Below are 15,531 nucleotides of genomic sequence, written 5' to 3'. Positions count from 1 at the left end.
TCACCTCCGGGTGTGACTTGCTGTCCTTCATAGATGCCTATTCTGGTTTTCATCAAATCAAAATGGCTAGAGATGATAGGAAGCATACAGCTTTTGTAACAGTGGATGGGCTTTATTGTTATATGGTGATGCCTTATGGATTGCTTAACGCTCTACCCACCTTTGCTCATGCAATGAATATCACTTTAGGTGATTTGGTTAGAGATATAGTAGAGGTGTATGTCGATGACATCGTTGTCAAGACTAGAGAGTCGTGTTCTCTATTAGAAAATCTAGCTCGAGTTTTTGACAAGTTGCGGGCGACCTCCACCAAGCTTAACCCCGAGAAGTGTGTCTTTGGCGTATCGGCGGGGAAGCTCCTTGGATTCCTGGTCTCCCACCGGGGAATCGAAGCCAACCCGGACAAGGTCCGGGCAATCGAGGCAATGAGACCCCCTGCGCGCCTCAAGGATGTACAAAGGTTGACGGGGTCCCTGGCAGCTCTTAGCCGTTTCATTTCGAGGCTGGCGGAGAGGGCGCTCCCCTTCTTCAAGTTGATGAGGGGGTCCGGCCCATTCACATGGACCGAAGAGGCAGAGTGTGCCTTCCAAGAGATGAAGCAGTACCTTACCTCCCTGCCTGTCCTGGTCGCACTAGACCCAGGTGAGACACTGTTTCTTTATCTTGCGGCAACGACCGAAGTGATCAGCATGGTGCTGGTCACCGAGAGGTCCGAGCCTCTCTCGCAGGGGGCCCCCGCGGACCCCCTGCAAGAGAAGGAGGTCCGGCCTCCACCACTCCGGAAACCGGCCCTACTTCGGAGGGTCCGGCCGGGTCCCGACCCGGACAAACACTAAGCAGCCTGGAGGACAACGGGCACCCAGCTGAAGCCGAAGGGTCTAATCCACCTGGCAGACTCAGGACCGTCCAAAAGCCCATCTACTATGTCAGTGAGGTCCTTCACGAGGCAAAGGCCAGGTATCCTGAGATGCATAAGCTTCTTTATGCCATACTCGTTGCGTCCAGGAAACTCCGTCATTATTTTCAGGCCCACAAGATTGTGGTGGTAACCTCCTACCCTTTGAGGGCCATCCTCCACAACTCCAGGTAGGGCCATCCTCCACAACTCCAACGCCACAGGCAACGTCGCCAAGTGGGCAGCTGAGCTCGCAGGATTCCAACTCGACTTCCAGCCGCGCCACGCCGTCAAGAGTCAGGTCCTAGCTGACTTCGTGGCGGAATGGACACTAGCGCCAAACGCCTCCGGGGGTCCGGACCATGGGACGGACCCCCCACGTCCGGAAGCCAGCGCCCCGGTGTTCACCGGACCCCACTGGACCCTCTTCTTTGACGGGTCCGCCCGCAGCAAGAGGGCCGGGGCTGGCGTGGTCCTCATCGACCCACGAGGCGAGCAATTGAAGTACATGGTGCACCTCGATTTTGAGGCCACCAACAGCATGGCGGAATATGAGGCCTTAATCTTTGGGCTCACGGCGGCTCTGTCCCTGGGGGTCCGGGAGCTCCTGGTCAAAGGGGACTCCCAACTCATCATCAGGCAAGTCCGGGGGGAGTGTTGCTGCAACAACCCCCAGCTCGCAGCCTACCTCATCTATGTGAAGAGGCTGGAGAAGGACTTCGATGTGCTGGAACTGCAACACGTTCCACGCGAAGGCAATTCAGCAGCTGATGCCCTCTCCGCGAGCGCATCGACTCAGGCACCTGTGCTTGAGGGCGTCTTCCAGAGGCGTCTGCTGAAGCCTTCCGCCCAGCCTGCCGGTCTGGGCGAGGGGGGTCGGACTAGCACCTCGAAGCTAGCGGTCCCGGCGGTGCTCCATCCGTGGTGCCCGCCAAGGGCCGTGTGCTCCCTTGAGGGTCCCGAAGACCTCAGGGAGCCACGCCCAGTTTCTCAGGAGGGTCCCGATGCATGGATCTCTAAGGTCCGGGACTACCTGAAGGATAATTACCTTCCTGAAGATCAAGCATCTGCTGAGCGCATTGTCCGGATGGCTAAGCGATACACGGTGGTAGAAGGGGATCTCTATCGCCGCGGCGCCAACGGCGTCCTCATGCGGTTCATCACCCAGGAAGAGGGCCGTGACTTGCTCGCGGAGATCCATGGAGGCGAGTGCGGAAGTCACTCTTCATCCCGCACGCTGGTTGGTAAAGCCTTTCGGCATGGTTTTTACTGGCCGACAGCGCTCCAGGATGCAGCTGACTTGGTAAGATCCTGCAAAGCGTGTCAGTTCCATGCAAAGCAGATACACACTCTAGCTCAGGCACTGCAGATGATTCCTCCCTCTTGGCCCTTTGCGGTATGGGGGTTGGATATCTTGGGACCTTTCCCTAGGGCCGTCGGCGGGTACCGGTACCTCTATGTCGCCATTGACAAGTTCACCAAGTGGCCAGAGGCAACCTCGGTGGTCAACATTACCAAGGCGTCGGCAACTGCTTTCCTCAGGTCAATTGTGTGCCGGTTCGGGGTCCCGATCCGAGTCATCACCGACAATGGGACCCAGTTCACGAGCCAGTACTTCCAGGAGTACTGTGAGGATATGGGCATCCAGCTCTGTTTCGCCTCAGTGGCACATCCCAGGAGCAATGGCCAAGTTGAGCGGGCCAACGCCGAAATCCTCAGAGGGCTCAAGATCCGAACCTACTGTGACCTTGAGAAGCATGGCGCAAGGTGGATTGAAGAGCTTCCGAGTGTGTTATGGGGGAATTGGACCACACCCAGCCGCGCAACAGGGGAAACCCCTTTCTTCCTGGTCTACGGGGCCGAAGCGTGCCTCCCCCCGGAGATCACCATGGGCTCTCTGCGAGTCCGCTCTTTTGATGAGGAAATGCAGGAACAGGAGCGTCGCCAAGACGTGGACCTCGTCGACGAGCGCAGATGGCGAGCAGCGGTCCGAAATGCGCGGTACAACCAAGCGCTCCGGCGCTACCACCAACGGTTCGTGCGAAGTAGGGAGCTCCGGGTCGGGGACCTAGTCCTAAGGCGAATCCTGAACCGGGAAGGCATGCACAAGCTCTCCCCCAGCTGGGAGGGGCCCTTCAAGGTGACAAAGGTGTGCCGACCCGGATCTGTTCGCCTGGCTGCGGAGGATGGAATGCAACTACCCAATCCATGGAACATTGAGCACCTCCGTAAGTTTTATCCCTAGGACCTGGTTGAGAGGAAATTTTTCCTTTATAATTGGTAGCATTGCCGTGCGGAACAGGGCGGTAGAGGTCCGCCCTCATAAACCCGGCCCCTGGCATACAACGCACAAACTCTTCCGTACCAATTCATTAAGGGAAAATTTGTTCTCAAATGCGTCCTTGAAGTCTATGTGACCCTATATTTTTTCGCTTCTTATTACGCTAACCCCCCGCATGTTCTTCACGTCTGTGCTGTGCCTAAAGCCTCCTCTAAGTTGCTACGCAACGTCTCTGCCTCGGACCTCTGTTTCACAGGAAGAAAGGAACCGGACCCCTATGAACGGCTTCAGGGAGACGCGCTCGCCCTTTGCTGGGGTCCAGGGTTGTGTAGCCGCTTAGCCTGGTTCCGTACCCTAAGCCTACACGCCCTGCCCTCCTAGGGTGAGCGCCGTCGTACCTCGAACCATGTACCAAGGGACCGGGACCCCTTTTAATCCTCGAATGTAGGTCCTAGTGCTCTGGCTTGCTACGCAACTTAGGCGGCCTTTGCTGGCCAGACTGAGAACCCGTGGGGACGTCTACTAAACGTCGATCCTAAGTCGTGTGCAGGACCTCGGTTTTATGGCAGCTAGTCCCATCCTATCGCGACTACCTCTGTAACGCCCTGAAAATTTACCCAAGAGTGTTCCGATTAAAAACCACTCGTTGCCGAAACCCTAACCCTCGACGACCGACAGCGGACTTGACCGCCGTCCCATCCCGCACGCAAGACAGCTTCCCGCGAATAGCGCTGGCGCGACTCCTTTCCCCGCGCAGCGCACGAACGCCGTGCACGCATGGCCGACCCGCACGCGATCACCCGCCGCGTTTTGCGCCGGCGCTCCTCGTGCCGCGCGCGCGTGGCCGACCGGCCGCGGTCGCCGCCGCGACCGGCGCCGACACGCCCCCCCCCTCCCTCTTTTTCTTTCCTCTCTTTCCTTCTCTTTTCTTTTTTTCCTTTCTCCAATTTCTTTCCCTTCTTTCTTTCTTTCCTTCCTTTTTCTTTTTCCCTGTTTCCTCCTTCCCTTCTTCTCCTCCCTTCCCCCTCCTCTCCTCCTGCTCCTGAGCACCGCCGGCCCTGGCTGCACCCCGCCGCACCGGCCACGCCATCCCTCCCTCCCCCGCGCGCACGCACGCACCAGCTCTTTTCCCCTGCGCGCGTACCCGTGCGCCAGCCCTGCCCGGCCGTGCGCCGCGCCGCGCCACGCCCCTGGCCGTGCCGTGTCGCGCCGCCCGCGCACGCGCGCACGGGCGCCGCGTGCCGCGCCGGCCGCCAGCGACGACGCGTCGCCCGCCGCTGCCACGCCTGCCCCGCCACGTGCGCCCCGGGCCCGCGTCCGCCAGCCGCGTGCACGCCCCATTTCCTCTGCTGGTCGTCCCTGTGCGTGCCCACGCGCGGTACCGCCGGCCGCCCTCCCCGTCGTCCGGCCGTGCCAAGCCACCGCGCCGCCCGCCGCTTGCCGAGACGTCCCGTCCGCCTCGCCGCTCGTGCCCCGCCCCGCGACAAACGCAAGCGGCCGAGCTCCATTGAAGAGGCCCCGCACCGCCCGCCGGCCGCCGCTACCCCCTCCCTCTCCGCTCCACCGCCCTCCGCCGCTATAAATTGGCCCCCACGCAACCCCGAGCGCCTCACCACCGCCACCGCCTGCCTCTGCCCTCTCCCCTCGCCTCCAGCGCCGCCGCCACGCCTCGCACGGCCGCCGCCCACCGGCCTCCGTCGCCCCGCCCGCACGCACCATCCCGGCCCAAGGTGCGTGGGGGAATCGGCTCCCCTCCTCCCCCTTCCCCTCTTCCCCCTCTGCCCCGTGCCGTCCTGAGCCCCGGACGCCGGGATTAGGGGCCGGCCCGAGCTTCCCCCTCCCTCCTCTGTTTCACGGGTGAGGGGAGGGAGAAGAAGGGGTGATCTTTACCCATAGCCCCCTCCCCTTTCTTGTTTTATCCAAAGGACCCCCCCCCTCCTTTAACTACTCCTTTTGCTAATAAAACCTCACTCTTTTTATTATTCCAAACCAAGTCCCTCCACCACGTAAACCTAATTACACTCGACATCTTTTAACGTGTCCTGCGTATTTTTAGAAATTGCAAATAGGCCCTTGTTCCCTCCAGATACTTACGAATAAACCCCCAGAGCCCGGTTTAAGCCCTGAAACCACCTTTAGCGCGTCATTTTATGTGTGAGACGACCTCCGATTGACCCGAAACTTTACCACTCCGCTTCTAGTATAGTTTTAGCCGTGCCATTAAGAAACCACCCAGAGATATTGCCCCTAACTCTGTAACTAAATTATTTCCGATTCAAGCCTATCGGTAAAAGCTTTTAGCTCTTTCGGTTGATTGTGTGTCTGTTTGTTTGCGTCGTAGGACACGGAGTGAACGACGAGGTTCGCGACCGCGACCAAGCAACTGAGGACCAGTACTGCGACCCCGAACCCGAAGGACAGTGCTTCGATCAGGACTTCCCGCAAGGGTTTGACGATGGCAAGTTCAATTCCGCCCTTTGATGCATGTTTCTGTCCTAATTTTTATAAACACAACCCAGTGGCCTGTTTTATAAAACTGCATGGATTTGCGTGCTGGAAACCTGGTAGGATAGCCACCCTTGTTTGAAATACCCATGCTTTGACCGCCTGATTTAAAAAGGAAATGCGTGTGTGCGGGAAGGGATAAAATGTGGTTTTGAAAAGTGAGTCAGACGGGATGGATGGCATTCCTGTGTGGATTGCCGCTGGTGTGCTCGTACCTGTGTGGTAGGGCAAGGGAGGGAGATGTCCGTCCTGTCACCCCTAAGGACCGAGTTGTTGTGACATCTCACCTAACTTCCTGTCGTGCAAACCGCTTGACCGTTGTATGGGCAACGGCTTGGCCTAACCCCACTAGTTAGTCTGATAGCCATCAGGAGAGCTGGGAGCGACGGGTGATCAAGGAGACGGGATAAGCTCTGTGTGACTTATGCCCCGGTTAAACCTCGGTGACAGGTCGAATGACCCCTTGATAGATCCCGTGGTGGCTAGTCAGGTCTAGCTAAGGTGGGTAAGGGCTTCGATGGGATCTGCACCGGCACCAAGGTGTTCGTGCTGTGGTACCCCGCCTGTGGGTAAAGTTGCACACCTCTGCAGAGTTAAAATCTATTCGAATAGCCGTGCCCACGGTACTGGGCAAGTTACGGTGTGGTCACATAACTAGTGTTTATCTCTGGGAATGGTTAAGCTGGTGTGAGTTGTTTGGAAAGTATCCGGCAGCAGTGCCGTGTGCTACGGCGGACGGGGAGTCCGGTAGCTATTTAAACATGAATCCTGTGTGGATCCACATCATGTGTTCTTTGATACTTGAAAACTTATTTTGAAAATGTTTTCCAAAATGAACCCCTGCATATGAACGAGCTTTCCGTAAATAAACCCTAACCCCTATCCTGAATATTTCCTGTGCATTTAACTCTGTTGTATTCCCCCCGTGGGTGTGATTGGACTTGCTGAGTACGTTTGTACTCACCCCGTTCTTACTTTACAGTGGAGGATCCCGACTACATCCCCGAGAACGACGAGTAGGGTCCCGTCCTGCACCCAGTCTTGCCTGTGGGTGAGGTCACCGTTGGAGCTCCGCATGGCGCAAGACTCTGATGATCCTTTGTTCGTAGCTAGTGTAGTTGTGTGGGTTCTGGTTGTAATCCTCGCGATAGTGGCGCTTCACTGCCCATTACCGCGTAGAGTTGTACGGTGATGTACCATCTGATGAAATAAAAGTGTTATCAGCCTCCTGGGACTGATAAAGTGACACTTTTAAGTCTTCCCTGATGGGGGGACGCTTCAACCTCCCAGGGGGCCACGGGACCTCGGTGTGCCCAAAAGCACTTTGGCACTTTGCAGATCGGCGACCAGGAAAACAGCTAAGTTTTTCGCAAAAAAGTAGACATATGGAATACTTAAACGCATTACTGAAAATGTGCACAACAATATAAAGTTATCTTATAATAACAGAAGTTATATTCCAAAAGAGATAACTAAAAAGATACTGGCACTACTGCCCTGGCGGTCCGGAGGCGCTCCCACCTTCTGCAGGTTCAGGACGGCGTCGGAGGCGTGATGCAACCATTCCAGCTGCCTCCAGGACTCCTTCCCGCGCGGCGGCCGCCGTTGCCCGGATGGGTCCGACCAAAACTGGAGTCAGCTGGATGGAGGGGTCATGGCTCCGGAAGCTGGTGAGGATGTATTCAGCCACTTCCCGAGCAACTATTCACCCCTCCGTGTCCAGGAGGTCCTGCATCCCGGCCTCCGCGTCCTGGAGCCGCCTGGCGGTGGTGTCCAGCAGTTGGAGTGCGGCACCAAACGGAGAAGGGGCCTCCGGCACTCGGATGGGGTCGGCTCCGAGCTCCTCTAGTAGAGGGTTCACCGCGCTGACCCATCTCGTTAACCGGCCGGTGCCGGCTCGCTGCTCTGCCAGGAGTCCCTCCACCTTGGCCTCCCTCTCCTGGAGTGCTGCCTCGCGATCCCGGAGCCTCCGGTTCCCGGCTGCCAGCTCCTCCTCCACGGCCTCTTCCCACTTCTGGAGCTCCCGCAGCCGGGCCACCTCCTCTGCTTCTCGGGCGGCAAGCTCTTCTTCTTTCTTTGCTGCCGTCGCCGCCTGATCCGCGAGGACGGCCTGTTGCGCCTCGGCCGTGGCAAATGCCTCCCTCGCCGCGTCTGCCAGCTCCCGGGCGGCCCGCTCCCTGTTCGCCGCCGCCTCCTTCAGCCTCTCCACGGCGATCAGCCCCTGGAGAGCCTCCGCTTCCCGCCGTGTGGCCGCCATCTCCCGCTGGTGCGCTGCTGCCTCTCGGTCGCGCGCCTGCTCCAGCTCTTCCCGCAGGAGCTCGCGCCCCGCCACGAGTTTGGTGCGCTCCTCGGCGTAGCGGGCGGAGACGGTGTTGATACGGTCCCCCAGGCGGACCTCCCAGTCGGAGAGCCGCTGGCGCTCCGCCTCCAGCATCTCCCACTCCCGGCGCATGCCAGCCTCTAGCTCCTGTTGAGCTTGCTGGCATTTGGCTATGAGCCGGGGGAGAGGGACCTCCGCTGTGCTCGGGAGGAGGCGCCTTCCCAGCACCACCTCCGGTTCCTCCTCCTCTACCGGAGGGGCGGCGCTGCCGGCAACTTCGGCGACTTTCGGTGCCGCTCTCTCTGCTGGCCCCGGTGCCGCCGCCTCTGTCGCCTCCGGAACAGCCACCTCCGGAGTTGCGACCTCCACCGCCTCCGCTGCATCTGGCGCTGCAGCCTCCACCGTGGCAGCGGCCCCCTCTGCTGCTAGCTCAGCAGGAGAGGGCCCGACCTCGACTCCCGGCGCTGTCGCCGGCGCCTCGGTCGTTGCAGCGGACCTGGTGTCCTCCTCCTGGGGGGTGGCTTCGGGTTGTGGCGGTGGGGCGGCCTCTGGCTCCGGCTCCACGGGTCCGGAGGTTTCTGGAGCTGTCTCAGGCGGGGGCCCTGCTGGGGTCGGCGTCGGGCCTCCCGGCGCTGGCTGGGGGCCGGCTCCCCCAGTTGGTACGTCTGGGGATTGCGGCCTACCGAATCACCGATATAGTTAAGGACCAGAATCCAAGAGGGATAGTGAAAAAACTCTGGGGAGGATGCTTACGTGTAGTCTTACCACTCCCACCTGCACCGTGCCGCTCGGGGGAGTTTCCTCCCTGTCAAGGACCCCCCGGACCCTTGGTGGGGGTCCTCGCCCTTCGAAGCTTCGGGCGGCGGCGACGGGGACTGTGGCCTGATCTCGGACGGTGGTGGTGGTGTCTCTTCCCGCCGTTCTGGCGGTGGAGGCGGAGGAGTCTGTTGTCTCGGGGCAGGCCGGTGTTGCGGTGGAGGAGGTGCAGCCCTGTTCTGCTCCTCCGCTCCCGCGGTCTTCTGGCGCTTGGGCGCCGGCTCCCCGACCAAGGAGCCATCGCCTCGCTGGAGCCTCCGGGATTTGCTCCCTTCGGGTTGGCAGCTCCGGGCCGGTGCTGGCTCCTGGGCCTCACCGCGTCCTTCTGCCGGGGCAGCCCCGGCGTGGCCCTTCTGCCGGTGCTCTGGCACTGGCGCCTTCTCTTTCCCTTTCCCGCTGGGGGCCGGACCTCTGGGTCCCGGCCCCCCGGGACTGTCGCTGGAACGTTGCTGGCGGTCCAGCGTGGTGCCAGGGATCTGGAGCCTGCGGTTGGGATCGCCCCCCAGTTGCCGGACCGCCAGGCCGCCCTCGTCCAGGGTCGGCATCGATGCCAGGACCGATGACCGCAGTGCCTGGTCCTCGCACAGGGCCTTCACTCCGCTCGGGAGGACCAGGGACTCTGGAACGAACGCCTCGCCGGTCATCGCCCGGATCGCCGCCTCCAGCTCCACCCTGGTGAAGTCGCCGCCGGGCCCGCGCGCGATCCTGCAGCAGTCGTTTAGCCCCGTGTACACGTAGGCCATCCGGGACCGCTGCTGCAGGGGGGCGATTCGCCGCTTCAGGAAGTCGCACCATCATGGAAGTCAGGCCACTCCTAGCCAGCTTCTTGATCCGGCTCAGTACCGGGTCGAGCTCCACCGGTATCGTTGGCCTGGCCTTCCACGTGCCCCGATCGCTCTGGGGACCCTCTGCCGGCAGTTCCAGGCGGTCGTGGGGGTCGGTTATCGCGATGACCCAGCCTTCACGCCAGTCCTCCCACTTGGAGCTGGGGAAGGCGGCGATGTAGGCGCCCGCCATCCCGTGCCGGAGCTGGAAGTAATACGCGCCAATCTCGCCGCGCTTCTTCCCGGTCCCAACCAGGGAGTAGAAGTGTTTGAAGATGGTGGTGCAGGGGCGCACCCCCACGAACATCTCCATGAAGTGGGCGAAGACCGCCGCGAGGAGAACGGAGTGGGGGGTGAGATGGTGAAGTTGGAGGCCAAACTCCTCCAGGAGCAGGAGGAAGAAGGAGGAGATCGGAGGAACCAACCCGCACATAATGTACGAATTGAAGAGGACGAACTCCCCCGCGGCAAGGTCGCGGAGGGGAATCTCGCCGGCCCTGACCTTCCCGGCGTTCGCCGGCGCGGCCCACCCCAGAAGGCGCCGCACCGCGTCCAACTGTTCCTGGCTCTGGAAGCGGCGCGGGAAAGGAAGCGAGGCCATGATGATTTTTGGGGTGGATTGCGGAGGAGCAAGGAAGAGAGAAGCGCCGGGCGCAAGGAAGCCGATCGCGAGAAGGGATGCGGAGACGAAGGGACGCTACGGCGTCTGTTGTTGGCAAGAGCGAAAAGGTAGCCGTTCCCTTCGGCCCCTACCTTTTATGCAAAAGGCTGCTCCCACCTTAGCGTCCTGCGGCGACCGAGGAGAAGTCGAGCGGTCGCCAGCGCCGCCTTCCCCTTCCCTCACACTCTATGACCAGTGGGCTCGGGCCCACCAGTCATTGGCGTGGGTGCTGGAGGGTCGTGGGAAGGGCAGAATCCGAACCACCTGAGCCGCGCGACGGGCTCGAATAAGACAAGAATCTGAACCGTCTGACGCGCACGGTGCGCGCGGAGGACGGGCCCCTCGGGGATCCCGCTACGGGCGAAAGGACATCCATGCCCTTGCCCGGTGGGAACGAGCTGTCCACCCGGCGCGGTGCTGGGATTTGGCCCCACCTGCGGGTTCATCCCTCTCCCAAGGTGGGCCCGGGGGCCACTGTCGATACAAACAGATAGGGGTACCTCCCGCTAGGGTGTCCAGGCCTTCAGCTCCCCATAATCCATACTCCTCCTCGCCTCTAGGCCACGTGGCATATGGCCTCCGGGCCTGACAGCTGGGACTGCGGTCTCCGGACCCTCCCCCGAGCTCCATGAGGCCCGGGGTCTCTGCACACCCAGGTGGGCGGGAGAGCTCTCGGGTAGCCCCTGCGGACCCGGCCTCCCCTGGGAGGTCCGGGGCCGCCACGTGTGATGACCGGACCATCACAGGCCAGCCCACTCCGACCGGCCTCGGGGGCCCCGGGCCCCCCTTCCCCCGGGAAGGGGTCCGGTGCCGCCATGTGTTGCCTAGCGGGAGGAGCGGGGCTGGCCCCGCCGCGTGCCTGGCGGCCCGAGGCCCCTTGCGGGTCGCCTCCCCACCTACCAACATTTAATGCGGTAGCTGAGTCGTGCGCACCAAAGTCAAAAGGTGCGGCCTGCCACTGACACACGGGGCAGGTAAGCTGACACCACGGTAAAGCCCGTCTGATCTGAAGGCGGCGCGTCGTATCACCGTGCACAGTGCGCGGGCTGTGTGCTGTCCCGTCACGGCGCTGCGCGCGTGATGATGGCCTGTAATAGGCGAGCCACGGCGTGCGCTGTAACAGTGCATGCGCGACGAGCCAGCGCCGGCTCGCCCCCTGACAGGAGGTTCCATCCCAACAGTGACAGCACGGTTTCACTGTTGGGCAACGCTGGCACCGGACACTGTGCAAGACAAGGCTGTACACGGCCATATCCTGGTTGTGGATACGCACATCAACTTCTCGATAGAGAGGACTACGGAGAGGAGCTCGAGGAGAAGACCTCCTTATCTCTCGTAGAACGGCCTCTGTTGGCCGGGCCCACCTGTCGGGGTCCCGCACAGTGTAAGCACACCCCTTGAACTATAAAAGGGAGAGTGTACTCATTAGAAGATAGGTTCCAGGGCTCAGCAATCAGAAACACACAAGCTTATGCTGCTTTCCATTCAGGCTCACGCAGCCAATACAACACCAAAGTGGACGTAGGGTATTACGCTCCGGCGGCCCGAACCACTCTAAATCTTCGTGTCCTTCCTGCGTTCATCTGTCCACCGATCGAGCGCTCCTAAGTCTCCTCCAAACCCATCCTTAATTAGGATTAGGCGGGTGCTTTCCGCCACCCGGCTGGAGAATTCCTCCGACAAACATTATTCGTGCTCCAAAAAAAACTTATTTTTTTGTTAGCACTTTTTGCTGAATTTTTTTTTGCTCTAAATATTTTCTCATCATGTTAAAATATTTTTAAAATTGTATTATTTAACAAATTATTTATTTCAAAAATAATACTTGGAATGGAATGTTTTATGAGAAGCTGGAATAATTTTTTGTTCAATATTATTATTTTTTTCAATTGTATGTATATCCTTCAAAAGTTGTTGTTTACGTGTAATAGTTTTCTTTTAGTGGGAAGATTTTGATGGAAACATTTTTGTTGTCGTTTTGTTGCAGATTTTAATTGGAAAAATATATTAAAATAATGAACAGTAAAATAAATCACTCCTATGCAAGGGAGCTTACTCGTGATGTTATGCTTGTAGGGCGAAACCGAATTTGACGAAAATAAACCAGGTGCAAGGGAAAAGAGGACAAAGCAACTTTCTTCATTATATTAGGCTGCTAGTTGTTTTTTGAGCTGGGTACCGTACGTGAAAGCAAAACAATCTTGCCACTAAAGCAAACTGATTAAAAATTGTTATGTGTCTCTCGGCAGGTGAGGTGTCCCTGCAAATGGTAAATTGATTATGGTTGTTTTATTAATATAAGATCTGCCGATCAATTTTATAGGGATGCTCGTAGTAGTAAATGTGTTTGCATATATTTGTAAGGGTAAGCGTATGTGCATTTTGCATTAATGGTGCGTTTCACGAAAAATGTTGTTGCCGAAGGGGTGCAACAAAGGCTGCTGGCTGAAGACGTTAATGTGATGTTATCACTGTTGGGGTTTTAACCCTTGTGTAGGCAGTATCTTGATCAAATCGACTAGTCGTAGGTAATAGCATACTGCATTTACTATTTGCATGCAGCCCATGCACCAAGGCTTCTTCTTGTTTGGAACTTGCGCCTCGTCCCTTCAGTGTAAAATTGTACCCTTGGGACCTCTGCTTAAATCAAAACTCACAGCAGCTACCGGATCCAGTCGGAACCCTAGAGCAGACAACCTCAAAGGTGTGAGTGTGTTCATCCTCTCCTAGTGTAGGCAAACCACTCGGTTGTGCCTGAGAAACCACTCGGTAGGTGGTGGGTTTCCAACAATTGGTACCAGAACCTAAGTTAAGTATCCGTTGGATCAATGTTTCCATCCAGTAAGCTCGTTGGGTCTAGGCATAGCTCGAGGGAGAGCAAGAAGCCGGTCCAGGGCGAAGAGGGTCTCCATGGGAAGGAGGATCTGACTCCCAAGTACAAGCGGCAAGAAGACTCGAGGCGCCAGGTGAAGAAGGAGAAGAAGCCGATCGGTGAGAAAGATGGGGGGGAGGTCATCGTCGAATGACTCTGTAACCTCGCATCGCCATCGGAGGCGTCCCTCCCCTTCCCCGCATGGGCGGCACTACCGGGATGGGGACTGGCCAGCCATTCAGAGGGTAGTGAAGGAGTTGAGTGGCGCAAAGTACCAGGTGCTGATGAGATCCAACTACACCCACTGGAGCCTAGTCATGAAGGTAATGCTCCAAGCCCGCAACCTTTAGGACACCAGCTAGTATGGCGACTGCGACTTCCAGGAAGATTGCTTGGCCAGAGAGGTCCTTATCCTCTTAGTGCCGCCAAAGATGGTGCCGCGGGTGTCCAAGAAGCAGTCGGCTGCAGATGCTTGGGACGCCATCAAGACGATGTGCGTCGGCAGCGACAAGGTCCAGAAGCGCCCGCATTCTCCCCGTCCAGCCCGCGCGTCAAACCAAGCCTGGATGGCTGTTTACGACCAAGTCCGACGACTCCGCCGCCACCCGCTCCCATTTGCCATCTCCACCGACATCCAGCGCCGCCACCCCGAGTCGCCAGCCGCTCCCCGGCCATCCGATTCGGATCCCACGGTCTAGATCGGGGTCAAATAACCCGGTACCGATCAACCCTAGGATCTTTTGCACTTTAGCCCCAAAGTTCTATCGAAATCAACCTGTTGTCCACGGCAGTTCAAAAGTATTCACATGTAGATCCTCTTTCTTCTGTTTAAGCCCCTATCTTTTTCCAAAATAGAACCCGTCATCCCTAGCCCCTCTGTTTTTCAATCTGAACCCTTGGTTTAATGTTTAATTAAGTTTTAGCCCTCAGTTTCTTTCTTCGGAGCCCTTCTAGTTTCAAATCATTTACAAATAAGCCCCTGGAATCATGTTTTAGCCATAACTTCTCCGTTTTAACTCCGTTTTCATCGATTCTCGCTCTCACGCGACCCTTGCGACGTGTACAGTAGCTTTATAACGTTGTTTTGCTCCATTTATATTGTTTGGTGTACTGTTTCTTATTTATTGTACTTATTTATTTGTATGTACTTGTGTGTTGCGATAGACGGTGCGTAGTTTGAGGGTTCGCAGGCGCAAGGCTTTAAAGATATCCCTAAGCAACAGTAGTACGTTGACGAAGCAAAGAGATCCTTGATCATGTTCCGGTCCTAATAACTTTCTAAATACACATATTTACTTTATATGCATGTATGTGTCTATAATATGATGGATCCCAAACTAAGGATATGTCTAGATTCTTTTGAACTTCCTTGATTAAAGCTGGGTTGTTATATTTATGTTGTAGCTATGCTAGTTGCTTTTACTTAGACTTTAGTTAGATTACCTGGACAATCACACCACACTGGTTTTGCTCATGTTCTGGAACATCTTTATGATGATAACTAAAATCATTGCATTAATTGGAACATGGAGAACCACCCAGGAAAACAGTGCAACCACAATACTACATGGCTCTGGTCTTGGCTAATTAATTAGAAACTTTAGCTTGTAATGGTTTACCGAAAGGGCAAGAGGGGAGTGCATTGATGGGGTATAGCTCGGTCCTCTTGAGGCGTAGATATGATCCTGGTAAGACGTCTTCCTTGTTAGGGATAGTTATGACCACTGCGGCCTGAAACCTTAGCGGACCGTTGCAATTTAGGGAATCTTTGTAAAGGCCTTGTAGTGAATCCTGCCACTAACCTCGATAGTGTTTAAGGGCCTTGCAAACCCGGGCATTAAGGGAAACACGAGTTGTGGGTAAAGCGTACAACCTCTGCAGACTGAAAAATAATATATCAACCCTGCTCACGGTTAAGAGCGGCTTGGACCCTCACAAGATAATTAAACTTAAAGATGATCAAAATGGAGGTTCTTTATTTATTATTGTTATCTTATCTCTTTTATTTATTTAAGGGTTGGTATATACTTACATTTAGTTAATGCTTGCTAAATAAAACTTGGTTAACTAAAATGCTTATCGCAGTCAAACCATGTCGGCTTTTCCTTGAATTTAGCTTTTTCAAGTCATATAATTTACTCCACTTACTGAGTACCAACCATACGTGTACTCACGCATGCTTTATTAAAACCAATGCTGCTCAGAATAAGATAATTATCCGGAGTTCCCAGATTTTGAGGAGTTCTAGGCGTATATCTCTCAGTCATCTGCCTGTGAAGTTGAAGTCCGCTGCTAGTTATAAACATTTATTTATTCATTTAAGATTAAGACTTTCGGTCATGTAACAAAGTACTATA

Source organism: Panicum hallii, chromosome 4, assembly GCF_002211085.1.
Source record: "Panicum hallii strain FIL2 chromosome 4, PHallii_v3.1, whole genome shotgun sequence".
Classification (NCBI taxonomy): Eukaryota; Viridiplantae; Streptophyta; class Magnoliopsida; order Poales; family Poaceae; genus Panicum; species Panicum hallii.
The sequence above is the reverse complement of the archived record's forward strand: the minus strand, read 5'-3'. Positions refer to the sequence as shown.